The 17,740-nt window shown below is 44.5% G+C and overlaps 1 protein-coding gene across 5 annotated transcripts in view; it reads right to left on the minus strand.

The window, feature by feature from the left end:
* Nucleotides 1–16,371, minus strand: part of CSNK1G3 (casein kinase 1 gamma 3) — a 139,334-nt gene extending 122,963 nt beyond the window's left edge. For 2 of the 5 annotated variants that reach the window (XM_083151580.1, XM_083151577.1), the window contains exon 1: nt 15,864–16,371. The gene's annotated coding sequence lies outside the window, so the exon portion shown is untranslated. Of the gene's footprint in view, nt 1–13,065; nt 13,139–15,863 lie in introns of all 5 variants that reach the window. The other 3 variants (XM_083151582.1, XM_083151581.1, XM_083151578.1) reach the window with 2 other exon arrangements.
* Nucleotides 16,372–17,740: the final 1,369 nt, after the last annotated feature.

A 17,740-nucleotide genomic window follows, 5' to 3' on the forward strand; every position in this document is an offset into this window, starting at 1 on the left:
AAGTATAGTTACATTAGTAAAACACTCAAACTGAATTCAAAGTAAAGAAAATAGGTCAACAGTCAAAAGGTCGATACACAAAAAAGGACAAGCACTAGGTTGACATGGATACAAGCTATAGGTCGACATGAGATTTCATGGTTTGTGTCTGTCGACTTTCGATTTCAATGCTTCGGGCACTTCACCATTCTCAATCTCAGTCCACGTGGAACGTAACGTATGAACAAGTTATCTGAATTTTTTTTTTTTTTTTTTAAATCATTGTCGACCTTTTGCCTGTCATCCAATGGTAGTCGTGCTAGACCCTGTCCACCCAACAACCAGAACCAAAGCAATAGTTTGTTTAAGTGCAGAATTATTGTAAATGATGTTTACACAAAAGTTATACATTGCTTTCTGTGGAAAATATCCCAATTGTGATGACTCATTATGAACAATTCTGCATTAAACTGCAGATTGCGGTTTACATCCAAAATTAGATAATGTATAGCTTTCTCTTGCTACCCGCAGCTGCATTTATTAATATTAATGTGCAATATCCTAGCCCAGACTTGCTGGCACTAAACTGGATTATACCCCATCTATGTGTGTAAAAACTGCATATAAAAAGGGGCAGTAGATACCATATAGAGAAGTAGATCATCATGTACATCTGGAGGCATTCATGTCTACTACAGGGAGTGTAACATACATTGCAGGGGCTCTACTTAGCAATAAACTAAAAGCAATTTGCATAGTTCTACAGGACATCTAATGCTCGTTTAATTCGCGTCTGGAGTATACACGGTCTTGATCTGGACACAGAGCCGATGCAAGGTATTTCAGCACCCTTGGCCAGTGATGGCTAACCTTAACAATATAGCTGTTGTTGAACTACAGATCCAAGCACACCCTGCATCATGTTTAGCATTGTCAAATAGTAAAACTGTAGCAGGGCAAGCTGGGATATGTAGTTCAACAACAGCTGGAGTGTCAAGGTTAGCCATCATTGCCCTAGGCAAAACATCAGCTAAATACTCCCACCACTACCCAAACACCAATACCCACTTTCCAGAACCTCAGGGGATGGTGAGGAGGTGGCATCTAAGATGTTCAGCACCTGCTGCTTGCATTAAGTTACCACAAGGACATTGTGATAAACGGAGCTGCACCCCCACATTCTGGATCACCAAGGCAGCTGCTTTATGGTAGAGCCGGCCCTACCTGGACACCAACGCATATAAAAGACTATCAGCTGTATTAACATTGTGTGGCTATTAAATAACTAGATTGCACGATTAAAAATAAGGGTCGGGGGGGGGGGGCACTGGATCATGCAAAAACATTCCACAAGTTTACACCTGTCTCGCACAGATCGTTTACGGTCACACAGCATTTACAGAAGTTGTGTCCATGTGTTGTAAAAAGTGCTTTGTTAAAAACTAGAGAAAAACTGAACAAAACCACCCACCAAATCTCTTCTTACCAAGATTTAACATGTGCGTCACATGCGCGCGTATCGGAGTGCCATAAAAAGAGAAAAATATAGTTTGAAATAAAATGGTAAACTGCGACAAAAAAAAAACAGATAGGCAAGTTTTGCATTAAAATCTTCACATAACAAAAGGTTTGTGCAAATATAGTTCCAAGGATTCTCACAGCCATTTTTTTTTAGATAAAAATCACCTGAAATGGAACATTTTCCAGTACGATCCTGAGCCAGTCCGTACAGTGGAAAACCCCATCACCAAGAATGATGGAAGCACATTAATGCAAATCCAAAGCCACGTTAATGGTTTTCTTTGATATCAAGGGTGTTATTTTGGCAGACTGAGTACCAGAAAGTACAACAGTAAATCAACATTACTACAGAAATGCACCAGCCCACACAACAGTTTTTGGCCATCAAACAGATTGCGGTTCTTGAACACCCTCCTTAAGGTGCATACACACTGTGCAATTTTGGCTATGGATGATTTGGACAATGCAATTTCACTTGAACTACCTGGACCCCAGAACCAGAACACAAGATTGTATACAACAGTGGTAGCCAACTCCAGTCCTCGAGAGCTACCAACAGTTCACATTTCCCAGACAACCTAGCGGCTGCACAGGTGCACTCATTACTCACTAACATTTTGAAAGATCCACAGGTGGAGCCAATTACTTCACTTGTGATTCTATGAGAAGACCTGGAAAACATTAACTGTTTGTAGCCCTCGAGAACTGGAGTTGGCTACCCCAGGTATACAATATAGTCAAAATTTCCCTACCTAGTCTATTTTTACTTTCTTGCAGGCCCGCACATCGGCATCACAAGGTATAGAGACACTTTGCAAGATGTACTGACTTTTCCGATTTTAACTATATAGTTAAAATCGAATGTACATAATCACACCGTTTGTATGCACCCTTTAATTTCTAAACCTAGCATCAGGTCAGTTTTTTATTTTCCCTAAAGACAACAATTCTTTAGCCCTGTATGCTGAGCGACCATATTGCCAGTGGTTTCGGTGTGCACTAGGCGATAAATCGCTAGAAGCTCACTCCAGCAACGAGCCCTTAATGGTTGCTGGTCACAGGAGCATGCTCCTGTGATAAAGGCTAAAAATCTCTGGTGCAAAATGCCCTGTGAACCAGCGATTTCTAGTCAAAGTTAAGGCCCATACACACTGGGCAACTTTGAGATGAAAGCCGCTCAGAACAGCAGGTTTGAGCGGCATTCAGCTCAAAACCGCTAAGTGTGTATGACCCGCATCATCGCCAGGAAAGCTGTTCATCTGCCGGTATCGGCAGATGAGCGGCTTTGAGGACGGCTTTGCATAGCGCTGAGCTATGCAAAGCTGTCCTCTCCCTGCTGATGGTGCCAGGCAGATGGAAAGCCGCTCCATGTGTATGCACTGAACAGCTTTCCCCTAGCGATAATAGCGATCATCACGGTCCATACACGCTGGGCATAGTCACCCAGTGTGTATGGACCTTTAGGTAGAGACAGAATTGCAATATATTGCTGAGAGATGTTAAGCCAAAATTGCTGAGCAACCAAATTGTACACACCCTTTGCCAAAGGGAATCTGTGTTGTATTAGTTACTGAAGTAAATAAGAAGAAAATAAATTTGAAAGAGCTGTAAAGACAGCTAAACAGATAAGCTACAGCACAGCTTTAACCAATAGAAATGAAGCATGCAGCAGTGTGTTGGTGCAGAAGGAGAGTATATACAGTGATCACACTCAGTGAAAATATGCGTAGATAATGGGTGACTCACTTTATAAACTTGGGGTCCTACTCCACTTTTTCTGGGTCCCATCACATACTATACTTTTGAATGTTTTAATGGATTGTGTGTGTAATAAAATATTTAAGTAAAATAAGTGTTAATTTTGTAAAAAAAAAAAAAAATTGTAAAAAGTATTACAGTTTATTTCAGAACTTAAGGGCCCCTTACACTTGTGAGATTTGATCCAATTTGAGTCAATTTATCTGACAAAATCTGATGTGCCTGAAGTGTAAAGACACAATCCCTTGCCATTGGGTATAACCAAGAGATTGAACCCCCTGAACATAGGATAAATCTCGAGTCAATCAGGTTCAATTTTTTGAACAAGTGTAAGGGGGCCTTTACATTAAAACTGATATTTACTGACTAATTCAAAGCAAAACAAAAAGTGACAAACCATTTAAAATCCTTGTCAAAATGAACACTGTATTCTAGATATCTGCAGACAATGGGGGGTATTCAATGTTCAAGTCAAGGCGGTCGAGCTTGCTCGACCGCCGTGACCCTGTCCCGGTCAGCTCGACCGAGAACATGCAGGCATGATGCAATGTCAAGCCTGCCGGGGAGCGAGAAGGGGATGTGGCCGCGTGTTGCGGCCGGGAAGAGGCGAGCTGCAGCCGGCAGCTCGTCACTTTCCGTCAGAACGAGCCCGACAGCTAGTGATGTCGGGCTCGTTCTGCTGAGAAACCCTGCTCAATGCTGTCGGGGAAGACAGCATTGAATAGGGCCCGGTGACCATCTCCCCCGTGGGAGTGAAGGAAATAGCATTGTGTACTACACCTAAGGCATTCAATTGTATATTATATTTGGGTCTACTACAAGTCAGGTATGCTAAATTCAAGGACATTTTATAGAACATTTGCTTCAGCAAACCCCATTACAGTAATCAAACTGCAAAAGTGAGGACTAAAACACTGACTATAATGAAAAAAAACGGGATCTACTGACCATCTTAATTAAAAGGAAGCAAAAGACAAAAATGTGACTTTAAACCAACTTCAATTCTATATCGGAAAAACCCTACTGGCTCCGGCACGGACATTACTTCTATATTGTTCCCTCAATTTTGATGGGCTGGTAGCTAGTATTAAATACTGTAAGTGACTAAAAGTAAAACTGAACAGAAAAGTCTGGTCAAAATGAATAGTTATGTGTATAAATTAGGTAATGAGAGGTTACCTAATTTATACACATAACTATTCATTTTGACCAGACTTTTCTGTTCAGTTTTACTTTTAGTCACTAAAATGGCCAAGCCAAATCTCTAGAATTTAATTACACCTCACATCTGAGCTTATGAAGCAAAAGGTCCAACTCTACAGGGTATACACACTATGTATGAATGGTCTTCGGTGATCACCAATAGTGGGTACACACGGTTAGATGTGGAATTCGATATGCCGTTCAATTTGATTTCCACCATATAGTCTTGCCTGGTAAGTCTATTTTTCTTTTGGATTTCCACTAAACGTGAACACGCATTGGGATTGAATCCGCATTGAGTGTTGCTAAAAGCATTAGATTTTGTTCCATAAGCAAAATCGAATAGAAAAATAGTGGAAATTTCACTGTGTGTACCTTCTATTACACTGGGCTCAAAAACACACTCAGAAAGACAAAGTTGAGAATAGTTGACATACATTGGTGCACTTGTAGGGTAGATAACTGCCTTTGTTTCCCAATACTGTTTTCTTACTCTATATACTTCCAGATAACAGCCATGTCCTGTATGAGCAGCTGCTTGTTAGGTATCTATCCGCATACTGTATCTACAGGTAGGTGTGTGTTGACCTCACCGAGAGTTCTGTGCTATATCACTGGAACTCATGTAACACAAGTGGGTGTGGTGTCCTAAAGGGCCGGTAAGCTTAGAAGTACAAATTATTGTTCTTCTAAAAAGGAGCTATAAATAGCATTTACTAGTTAATATAAAGGTTTCAAAAGCTTACTACACTATATTACATTTTAATTAATTTAAGCATCTTTACTGGACTGAGATATTTTGTATTTCATTGCACGACTGCATGCCCAAGAGTAGTGTATCTAAATTATATATTGGTCCCTGTTATGTAATAGTTCTTCTACACAAGATGTTGCAGGGTGAACAGATACAAAATAAGAGGGAAATTTTTGTTTGTCATGTCCATGTTATATGGGCAGATCATTGCACCAGTTATATTTGGTTAGGACTGATGTCTGGTCCTGCGATTTATGTATTTTATTTAGGTTTCTGACAGAAATGTGTATGCCTGCCAGTGAGATCGGTATGTACTTCTCTATGATTATTGTCAATGTCAGGCCTTCCCAAACGCGACCACCAACCTCTGGTCTATGCTCACGTGACATGGTTTAGGTCTGACTGAAAACATAATAATTCACCACTACATTGCATTTCTTGATGAACATTTGCAGCCTTTTATGGACTTTGCGTACCCCCAATAACAATACAATATTCCAGCAGGTTAGTAGAAAGTCATATGTTGCAAGTTGTCCAGAACTGGCATGAACAGTATTTGAGAGTGCCAACAAATGGTGTGCACCACGTCTGCCAGACATTGTGGAGAGGTCTATTAACATCTAAGATCCTATACCAGTGATGGGATGCAGTTACAATCCCGGCGGTCGGGATCCCGGCGTTCAGAATCCCGACCGCCGAAATGCCGACACATTCTCCCTCCGTGGGTGTCCACGACACCCCTGGAGGGAGAATAAATTAGTGTGCCGAGCGTAGCGAGGCACCGGGCCCGCTGCGTGGCGAGCCCGCAAGGGGGGGCGATCCACGTCCCCCCCTTGTCGGCATTTCGGCTGTTGGGATTCCGGCGTCGGGATTCTGAACGCCGGGATCCCGACCGCCGGGATTCAATACTGAATCCCCAGTGATGGCTAACCTTAACAATCCAGCTGTTGTTGAACTACACATCCCAGCATGCCCTGCTACAATTTTACTATTTGGGCAAGCTAAAACTGATGCAGGGCATGCTGGGATGTGTAGTTCAACAACAGCTGGAGCGTCAAGGTTAGCCATCACTGTCCTACACCTACAAATTTCAGGGAGCGGTGGGAAGCTATCCAGAGGTCTTCTGTCCACATGTAGAAATTAGGAAATTGTTGAGTTGCTACACTTCGCCAGGCTAGCAGGGTCATATACAATACTAGGCACCTTTTCTGTGCTTAGTATCAGTTACTGTAACCAGAGTTCTGTGTATGCTGCAGTGCTCTCCAATGTGTGCCATATGTACGGTGCTGCAAACTATTTGCGGCACCTCTAAAATGCAATGTCCCATGGACTTTCTACATTATATATTTTTTTGAGTACTGTAAAATGAAAATCATGCATTTTCAGACCCTTATGCATAGTAGCTATAAAATTACTTGTGAAATGTATTAAGTTGTGGATATGAGACCTTTGGTATCTACCGTATATACTATATCTTACTGTGGAAGTGTAGCATTAATAAGCCAGTCTAGGGAACAACTATTAGTTATACTTTGATGTACACTGTAACAGCATTGTACAGAGAAATGTATACATATTTTGCATTCCTGTTCTCTGTAAAAGGAACCAATTATATTACAGTGTTAAGTAAAAGTAAATAAGGGAATAGCTATGTAATGGTATTTTTAGTATGTGTGTCCTTTTTACCCCATTGGCATTATGCAGTGAAGTAAAGTACAAACACATAAATGTAACCCGCTCCTCTCCCTCACTTCTCATTTGTCCCACCCCTACCCACGCCACCTCTTTCCCAGTACGTGATATCAGCAGATGTATCAGGGTCCAAATGTGTGCAAGCTTAAAACAACCCCAACTATAACGGGTATGGGTCAACCCACATCGCATTGTGTCAACCATAGAAGGTCAACACATGAAATAGGTCGACATGGCTAGAGTTGGAAGGTCGACACACGCATTAGGTCGAAAATGGCAAGGTCTACAGTCAAAAGGTCGACATGCGTTTATCAGGTTTTGTTTTGAATGTCGACATTGGCACCGTCAAAGTGTACCTCATCCACTCGCCAGGCTTCAAGCACGGTGCCTCGCAAAGCTCAGCACTCTATTCCACTTCCATGCCCTAGTGGACTGTCGACACCTCAGCCTTTTGACTCTCGATCTAATGCTTGTGTAGTCCTTCCAACCCTTAGTCATGTCAACCTTTTTCATGTGTCAACCCAATATGGAGCAAACCTAAAGACCGTATTCCACTTTTACAGAGGCAACGATGACCTATCTTGGAATGCAAGGCTCAGTGTCTCGAGGGCTTTGTCCATCTAGCCGAAAAGATTGAAATCTCAAGTTGTCAGATCAGGCTACGTTTCCAGTAGTGGTATAATGATTGAAGGCCAAGGCTAGGATTAGGACTACTGTAGCCCATAGAAGAAAGGGAATGTAGCACTGTTCAAAGCGGATGTTATGTGTGGAAACAGCAGTAAACATTGCAGGTATATGCGGTAACGTCGCACATTGCTCAGCTGTTACAATGCGTACTAAACACGTGGCGTTTGGCTGGTGTCTTACGTTGCTTGTATTCACTGGTGTTTTGTCATTGTGGAACAACCTTGAAATCATTGCAAGGGAAAATCCAAATTTGATATTAATCTTGTAAATGGAGTGACCCGTCACTTTCTCACCTGCTATCAAGTTCAAAGTTAAATTATGATACATTGCCATCTTCAATTATATATACACTCAACAGATTGCTTCACTTGGGGAAGATACCAATAAATGCAGGGGTGTGGTAGAATTAGAATTCACGTAAAGCTTATTTTATACCACATACCTATTCTGCACTCCTAACTAACCATAATTTTCTAGCGTTTCTGAAAAACTCGCCAGCTTATCATATTCAGGACCCCCACACAACCTCCAGTAGCAGTCATATGTAATTGCATCCCATCAGGACTGTCTTGTAATCTGGTAGGATTGCCATGCTATGGAATTCTATCCTTATGTATCCCTCCTATTATCCCTATAGATTGTAAACTTGCCAGCAGGCCCCTCCTACCTCTATGTCTGTTTGTTTAATCACTGCTGTTTTCAATTGTAAAGAGCAACAGAATATGCTGCGCTATATAAGAAACTTAATAGATAAATATTAGGAGTAGGCTTTTTGTTTTGCATTTTTTAGGAGTGGAGCAGGATTACATTTTTGATACGAAAATACCTAATAACATGATTGTAGACAGCTTATGGCATGGAACCAAGAGACGCTAATGCAGGCAGTGCTTGGAAGAAGAGATGCTGAGGACGTATTCAGTGACAAGGCCACACTTTTGCTGCATTTTGTTAGAGTTTCAAGAGTGAGAGACCTGAGCTGCTATGTGGGGTGTAACCAAGGATACATACTATGAATGCACCATCTCTGGGGAATCAGCTCAACTAACTTCCTGTATCAGCTGCAGCACTGATGTAAGCATTATATAAGTATACATGACAGCTATGCTAACTCCAAGATAAAACCATTCATCTACCTGTTGGTGTACTGTATGGCGATAGATAGAGAGATAGAGAGTGATGTGCGGCTACATACTGTACATTATTGCTCAGTGCAGTAGTTAAACATTGCAGCAATACCCATATGTAGTTTAAAGGAAAGGATATCATGCTGGCGATCTTGGGGTGTCATTAGAATAACACACTGAAACCCCCACAGCCAGCGAGTCACTACATGAAGATTACATGCATGTGTAAACAGAGTATTTAATTGTACTGCACCAAAACACTATTCAGCTATTAATAATACATTTGGAAACATTACGAAATACCACAATGTGCTGCACCAGGGAAGAGCCCCCTCCCCAGCAGTCCAAGGCTGCAGGGCTACTAAGGACAAAAGTATAAATGGTATAAAATATGTATGCAGCACTGAGCCAGGAAGGCAAGAGTTCATGAGCTGCAGTACCTGCAGTAAATAAAGGCTGGCGTGGGGAACGCAGGCGTGTTGTTACCTGCATGCGGCGGGCGTCACATGACACCAGTGCCCTCCCCCTTTTTTGGCCTTCTCCAAGCAGGATAAAAGTACAGAAGGAGGAAAAAAAAAAAAAAACATTTCATAGTCAGCGACCATCTAATTACTTTTCATCTGGGCGGCCATATGCTAGGGGAGGTGGTCGCGTACACATCCCCTCGCATGCCAGGGGATTCGGGCAGGGTTTACCTGTTTGCTAATCTGCAAACATACGCATCCTAGCAAACAGGTATGAATCGGCCCTAAATGCTCAAAAGCAAATGAATTCCGCCGGTACTGTATCCCCATTCTACAGCACAGAGGCCAGAAAGAAAAGAGCTTTATTCTACAAAACAAATCTGGAACTGTGCCCGTAACTGCCACAAATTTGTCATTAGGCTTTCTGATCTCGAAGGCCAGTACTTGAGCTGGTTATTCACCAAGTTGCATGTATGCAAAATCCCATTAACAAATTGAAAGCATGTCCAACTAACAGCTTTCATGTAATTATGGATATGCATGCAAGCATGTGCTTTACTGCCTGGGTAAGAAGTGTTTATATAGTTTGTGGACAAATACTGATTAAGTTAATACAGAAGGTGTATAAATGACCTGACCAAGCTGGCTCAAAGTGGTAGCAATGTATGTACAGTATTTATGGTCAGCTGCTTTGTAGGCCATCAGGTGGCTAAATGGTTTTAACACATTTCTTAAAAAGGCCTGCAAAAACGTTCATTAACTTACCTCTGGCGCTGTAGGTTTGTGCCAATGAGAGGAGTAACCAAATAACACCCCTGCTAAGTATCCGCCGCATTACAGTTACTGACAGTTGGTCTGACCTACTGTACGTGATGCCATATCCTGAGATTTCTAACTAGCATGCCAGTCTCAGGACATGTTTTGTAGCAATATTATCTAAACTAGTAAGGACACTGGCATTTGCTGGACCACATCAACCTGCCCATGGTCCACGCCCCGTAAAATTTACCTGGGTCTGAACCGGGTTATATGCTGCTAGCAATGGTGTAACTATAGAGGGTGCAGGGGATGCAACTGCTATGGGTCCCGGGGCTTGGGAGGGCCCGGGGGCCCAGCATGCTATCCCCTGTACCCTTTCAAATTTTTTTTTAATTATTGCGGCATGGGCATGCCATCCTGTGTCCCCTTCAATGGAGCAGGAGAGCCCGGTGCCGGGGAGCAGTGGCTTTCGTGCAGAAAGGCCTGGCACTAGTAAGCAGGAGAGGCCAGCGTCGGGAAACAAGAGAGCCCAGCGCAGAAGAGCCTGGTGCCGGGGAGCAGGGGAGACTGGCGCTAAGAAACAGGAAAGCCCGATGGCAAGAGAAGGGGCGATTAGCGCTAGGGTGCAGAAGAGCCCAGCACCGGTAAGCAGGGGAGCCCCGTGACAGGTACAGTGGGGCCCAGCAGCCAGAGAAGGGGAGCTCAGTGTTTGGGCACAGAAGAGCCCGGCATCAGGGAGCAGAGGAGCCCCACGCTGGGATACAGTGGAGCCCAGCAGCTAGAGAAGGGGAACTCAGCGCTGGGGCACAGGGGAGCCCAGAGTGAGTGCACTGGAAGATCTGTCACTAATATAAGGAAGCCAGTCAAAACCCTTTCTAACTCCTCCCTCCTCTCCCCCCCCACCTTCCTCCCTCCCTCTATACCCCTCTTTTCCCCCTCCCCTCACCCTGCCTTTCCCCTCTCCTCTTCCTCCCTCCCCCAGCCCTATCCTCTTCTTTTACCCCCTCTCATCCCTCACTACCTCTGACCCCCACATACCCCTCTCTTAATCTCTCTCCCACCACCCCATATTTTTCCTCTTTTTTGATTGCTTGCTTCCCCCCCCCCCCCCGGTTCTCTCAACCCCATGCTCTCTCCTCTTTTTCTCTCTCCCCTGCTCCCCTCTTTCTCTCAAGACTCTTTTTATCTCACCTCTCTTTGGGGGGTATTCAATGTCAGGGTCACGGCAGTCGAGCTTGCTCGACCGCCGTGAACCAGTCCCGTTCTCGGTCAGCTCGACCGAGAACACGCAGGCGGGATTCAATGTCCCGCCTGCCGGGGAGCGAAAACGGGGCGTGGCCGAGAGTTGCGGCCGGGAAGAGGCGAGCTGCAGCCGGCAGCTCGTCACTTCCCGGCTATTCTCGGCAGAACGAGCCCGACAGCTAGTGATGTCGGGCTCGTTCTGCCGAGATACCCTGCTCAATGCTGTCGGGGAAGACAGCATTGAATAGGGCCCGGTGGGCATCTCCCCGATGGGAGGTGCTCGCCGGATATTGAATATCCCCCTTTATCTATCTATCTATCTACCCCTAGTCTCTTTCTCCTCTCTGTCCCCACCTCTTTTCCCACACTTCACCCTCTCTTTTTCTCTCTTTCCCAACACCCTTTGTCTCTCACTCTTTCTTCTGCCACCTAAAGGGGCATTGTGGTGACAATAGTGGGGGGGCCCTTTCAAGAGTTTGCTATGGGGCCCTTAAAGTTCTAGTTACACCCCTGGCTGCTAGCCTCCTCTCTGTAGCTGCAACAAAGGGGTGATTCAGCTTGGATTGGAAGGGGCCACTATAGGGCACCAAACAGCATTACAGACCTAGTTCTGTCAGAATAGAAATTTATTAGTCTGGATTTACATTGCACTAAATTGAATCAACCCCATTAGGTCTAAAATGTTGCCATCAAAAATTTAAATCTGCACTCACAGATTAGGTGCAGTGTGCCAGAATGAACGCTGCAACCATTTCTGAGAAAAGCTGCTCTTTTCATTCATGTCCAGAGCATAAAAAATCTGGACCAAAGAACAATTACACGTGTGGTGCATTGTTCACCCTGTTTGATTTACAATATCACTAGTAATGTAACTGGGAACCAATGCTCCACCACAGTTTATTAGAGCCTAGCCACGCTATCAGGGGTATAAGGGACCCACAAAATAATATTGAATATTCTGACCTTAGTGTCAATGGCAGGTATTCAATGCAGCCGGCGAGGGGGTTAAACAGCGAGGATTGCAGAAAACCAATGATCCTCGCTGTTTAACCCCCTCGCCGGCCGATCGCTCTATTCAATGTTCTGGGGAATCCCTCGCCATCACAGGACGGCGAGAATTCCCCAAAACAGCGAGACCCGCGGAATGCAGAAAACTTGCTGTATTTAGCCGCGAGTCTCGCTGCTTCTGGAGCCGAATACACCAATTCCCCCTCGCTCAAAAAATGGAGCGAGGGGGAATTGGCGTATGAGGGGGCTGCGTTGAATACTGACAGGGTGAGTGGTGACAGCGAGCAGGAAGCTCTGCTCGCTGTCGCCGCTCGCCCACAGCATTGAATACCCCCCAATATCTCACAGGATAATTACCATATAGTTACTGTGGGTAAAAATAATTTTTTTCAGTCACATTTCCCATGTACAGTAACTGGAGCTTCCCTGCATCTTAACAGCAGTTAAATTACCCGGTTTATGCAGCTAATCCCAGTTAATATGGAAGCAGCAGTTGCAACAAGTCATATGCACCCTGCAACACAAACAACTGAATAGCTAAAGTCACTTTTTACAGGAGCGTTGGCTGCAAAAACAATTGAATTCCCTTAAGTGCTTTTTAAAGTAAGAACTAAGAAGACTCAGTGCTGGAAGGGTTCTGGACGTTCTGAATATAAGCACTGTGGTCAGGTGCGATTAATCAGCTGAATACGGCCCACAGATTCAAAACTCATAAAGATTATCATTTAGGAACCTTCCTATTCGGTCACTAATGCCTGAAACATTTATTAAAAATGAGAATGGTATGTAAACATGGATCATTTATCCGGCCTTCTCTACATTTAGAGGTTCATATGGCATTGCCTACACTTATTACAACTGCAACATAAAATACCTTTTTCAGGATCAGCATACCATGACAATTGATTGGTGCCCTTACAATTTACACAACATCCTTTGGTCCTTTCCTATTAAGAAAACAGTACATATTTCTTAGCCACAGTACTAGTCATTAAACCAACAAATGACACATGGGGGTCTAGGAACTCCCCGTGGCTGGACGACATACAATACATTGTATGCAACCTCCAACAAGTGCTGCCAGATCTGACGGTACTTGTTTCCTAGCACTGCGCCAGCGATAAAAATTGTATCCATCGGGACAACCCGAAATCGCGTCGATCGCATCGCATGCAACCAAATTGCATGCGATGGACGCGATTTTTACATTGGAATCAATGTAAAATGGTCCCTGAGACAATGGGGGGAGGGGGGCATTTGTCATGTTAAATACCCATAAGGGTGGGTATACAATGAAAAAAAAAAATCAGGTCCATTGGCCCATTTAACATTGTTCCCTATGTAAAATCGCGTCCATCGCATCACATGCCTTAACTTAAGGCATGCGATGGACGCGATTTTTAATTGTCGGGGAAAAGGCTAAAAATAGCCCTAAAATTGCGTCGGTTGCATACCTTAACTTAAGGTATGCAATCACCTACGACGGACGCCGCGCTAGGAAACATGTACCGATCTGACAAATAGTATGTGCAGCACTTGCGATCTCCTAATTGTTGTGCACAGGAGCGCACGTTGGACCGGAATCAGTGGTTACGCACATACGATTTGGGCACTTTTCACCAGATTTCTTTGCCCGATAACTTTACATCCTTTAACTCTCTCTGCACATGTTATATCAGCGCCACTTGCATTTCGCATGGTTTTGTCCATTTGAGAAAGATTTTTCATTTGCAATCAACTATGAATCAGGCCCCAAAGCCCCATACACATGGGGCGTCTTCAAGCCTGTGCTAAGCGATGTAGTTTAGCACACATCGCTGACATGCATGCATTGAACCAGCGATATGTGCTGACCAGTGTTCTCTGGTGAGAACACTGGCAATCTGACTTGATCTTACCTACACGTAGTCAAGAACTAGTTAGGTGATGGCGACACGTGGTCCCATCACTTGGAGGCATAAACACTGAGCTACCTATGCTGAATATCTAAGCGATGTAAACAAATCGCATATAAATAGGGCTAAAAACTGCCCCGTGTGTATGCTCCATAGTCTCAAAAATAGACAAAGTAGATGGAGATAAAAGTAGCAGCCAATCAGATACTAGTTGCAATCTTCCAAACTGTTGTAAAAATGAAAGTATCTGGTTGATTGGTACTTTATCTCTCTACCTCTCTACGAGACTTCATTCATTTACCCCCTTGTCAGCAAATAACCAGCACTGTAAACTTAGAACACTGAAGGCTGCTCAGCCAATCCATGGCAGGGTGTCATGCTAACTTAGATCCAATGTTTTTCGTCAGAAAAGCTAGAGTATGGTTCAATCATAATGAGTATAAGAATCACAATATGTCAGAATTTGAACTCGCAATTAAGCCAAGCCCCTTCATGTGACATCACACAGTCACTTTACAAAACCAAATAAGAACGGGGTTTCAGTTATAAGCTGAAAACAACAGTACAAATCTCAGAAGCTAGCATGACAATACCAAAATGCCATCCACATCATAGAATTGTTTTAGTTGTAAATCTACTTGTTTATATGCATTTGTGACAAAATACGGTAATAAATCTTGATAGAAATACACCATTATGAAACGCATCCAGTCATATCATGCCTTTTGACATTTCCCAGATTGTAACATTTTGCATCTCTTACTCAGTGTGTCCTAAACAAAGTCTAGTCCCAATAACATAGCTCATTTCTTGAAATTATGTGACTTTCAAAAGGAAAGATCATTAAAAATGTATTACTTACAAATCAAATTACCCAGAATACAAAGGGATGGCCAGTAAGTGCCCAGACATCAGCTGCCTATTGACCACCTGACTAAAACCTCCTGAAAGGGAAAAATCAATAGTAAGAAATGGAGAAACCAGGTACCTTAAGGGAAATGTTCCCTTCATATTACCAGAAGTATTGCTTGCTGGGCACAACACTGAATTAGTAATCACTATGCAGTATGATGAGAAGCAGAATCCTCTATCTTTTTATGACTGAAATGAACAGACATAGCCACTGTAAAAAACTTAATGGACATCAATATTAACTGGGGAAGAAGTTGGTGATCATTGTAGTAGGAGGCACAGTGCTCCTCTGTACTTATCAGATGATGCACAGCAGCATGGCAATGCCAACATATAAGCATGCTTTAGCATGGAATCCAACCTGACTTACAAAGCAATCCAGCTCCTGTAAGCATCAGCCAGGCCTGTGCTGTCCTCCTTACCAACCACACAGGAACAGCTACTGTATGTGACCTGATGGTGAGCACCATATCCGGATACACTAGTAGCTGCACAATGGGAAGGTGGGGGGGACACACAACAAAGGCAGTGTGATGTCACTATGTCCATATACCCCGGCTACCCCATAACATGCCTTGTCCGTTGTGACGTCGCAGGGCTCATGAGGTCACAGCCATTCTCAGTGAGCAGACACTGTGACCTGGCAGTAACCCCAATGCACTGCCTGGGACACCCCATCTATGGGCCCAGCCTGTCTGCAGGGGAGTCAGTCACAACAGGAAGCCGGCCCAGGAGAGTCCCCCCCCCCGGTGGCAGAGAAGGGAGAGCCCCGGCTTCCTGTCTCTCCCTGAGTGACAATGGCGTGGGGGTCACCCCCTCCCCCATATACACACACACATACAGAGAGGGGTGAGCAGGGACCCACCTAGGAGCCAGCGGGTGACAGAGCAGCTCCTTGTTGGGGCAGGGTATCATGTACCGGGATCCAGCTGTCGCGCCTCTCAACCAACGGCGTTGGTCCCTGCTGCGGTCAGTGCGGCTGGTCGGTGTACTCCCGGGCGGCTGGTCGGTTGAGGTAGGGCCGGCTGGCTCTCCTATTGCGGTAATGAATGTGATAAAGATGGCCAGAGGAGGAGGAGGAGGGATCTCAGACACACACACTGGTGGGAAATGTTCCGTGTCAGAGGGGAACGCGCAGCGGAAGCCGCCCCCCTCACAACGGGCCCGCCTCTTCCGCGGCAGCACTGGGACACAGCAGCCGAGGACGACCCTCGCTCAGGCCCATTCCCCGGACCCCCGGCTGGGCGATCTGGCAGCGACACTGATGGCGAATTTTCCCTTTACCCGCTCGGCACCGCTGGGCGGCGGCAGAGAGTGGATGGAACGGGGGGTTGAGACCAGCCCACTTGCCAGGGAGGTCTGACCAATCGCATGAGACCGTTTAAGTGGCGTCAATATCCTAAGCCAGTAAGAGGGCGAGGATGAAAGTATAGGGGCGTGGCCATTTGGAAGCATGAAACTAATAGCAGCGTATATCAGCCGTACAGTGTATTGTAGTGCTCTAGACGAGGGGCGGGGTTTGCTTAGCTACTATTCTTGGGATTGGTGAAATGGTGCTGTCACTCGAGGGGATTCCCCAGGGAGGGCGGGACATCTTTAGGCTATTGGTGCTGTCCAATAGCAGATGAGTAAAGCAGTCACCTCATAGAGGATGGCTGGGATCATCGTCACTGAATGTGAGCTCACACACAAGTGTCTATATCGGGCAGCGCTTCTAGTACTACAATCGCTTGTGGTCATCCACATATGAGAGAGTATTAGAAAATAAATAATGCAATCAAATTATGTTAAAATATATAAACACAATTATTATACAGTTTGTATCAGAATTCCATGCTGAATAAAATTTTTACAATTAGTGATAAAAGTTGGAACTGTGCCATGTTTGGCTCCTTTTAAAGAGCAATGGAGTGAGTTTATTCAGAACTCTCAAAATGGATTCAGGTAAGACCAATTAATACCCCTTTTAGACATGTGACCTGGCAATTACCCAGCATTTGGAGTGCCGGGTCATTTTGCCAGGTGCAGTACTCTGACCCCCTTTCACACATATACCCCATTCTCACTGCCGCAAAAACCCAGGTATTTGCCAGGGCAAGCAGTAATTTCCCATGTCCTGTCTCAGTGTGAAAGGGTCTTTGTGAAATTCCCGGGTGTTATGCCCTGGCAATTAGACACAGTTTTTTTGCAGGGGTTTTCCTGGGTAATACACGGGTGTATGGCAGTGTGAACAGCACAGACCCGTTTTTTTATCATAAAATGCAAAAAAGCAAGTTCATTGGGGGATGTAATTATGTGATATGTGACAGCCAGCCAATAAAAGCTGTTTTTTAAACAGCCAATTACAGCAATTTGTACAAATTTCCCAACACACAAGGAAGACCAGGGTGAAAGGGGCAGACACTGGAAATTCCTGGGTCTGAGGTGCAGTATGAAGGGGGTCTGTTGAGCTGAGAAGCTCTGTGCCCAGCCAAAAATCCGGCAAGAAAAACACAGGATTTTGCAGGGGCGGCAATGGAACCGCAGCAATAGCAGCAAATTACCGGGTTCAAAACTGTCAACTCGGTAATTTGTGTAGTGTGAAAGGGTCTACCCGGGTCACAAATCCCAGGTCGACGCCCCTAGTAAAAAGCAGGGTTGGTGACCCGGGATGACAATTTCACACTACACAAATTACCAGATAGAACTGCTTTACCTAGTCATGTGCTTTTCTTTCTAAAAAGGAATGCCGCCAATGCATTT

The sequence above is a fragment of the Crinia signifera genome, chromosome 1 (assembly GCF_055691185.1).
Source record: "Crinia signifera chromosome 1, ASM5569118v1, whole genome shotgun sequence".
In the NCBI taxonomy this organism is placed as follows: Eukaryota; Metazoa; Chordata; class Amphibia; order Anura; family Myobatrachidae; genus Crinia; species Crinia signifera.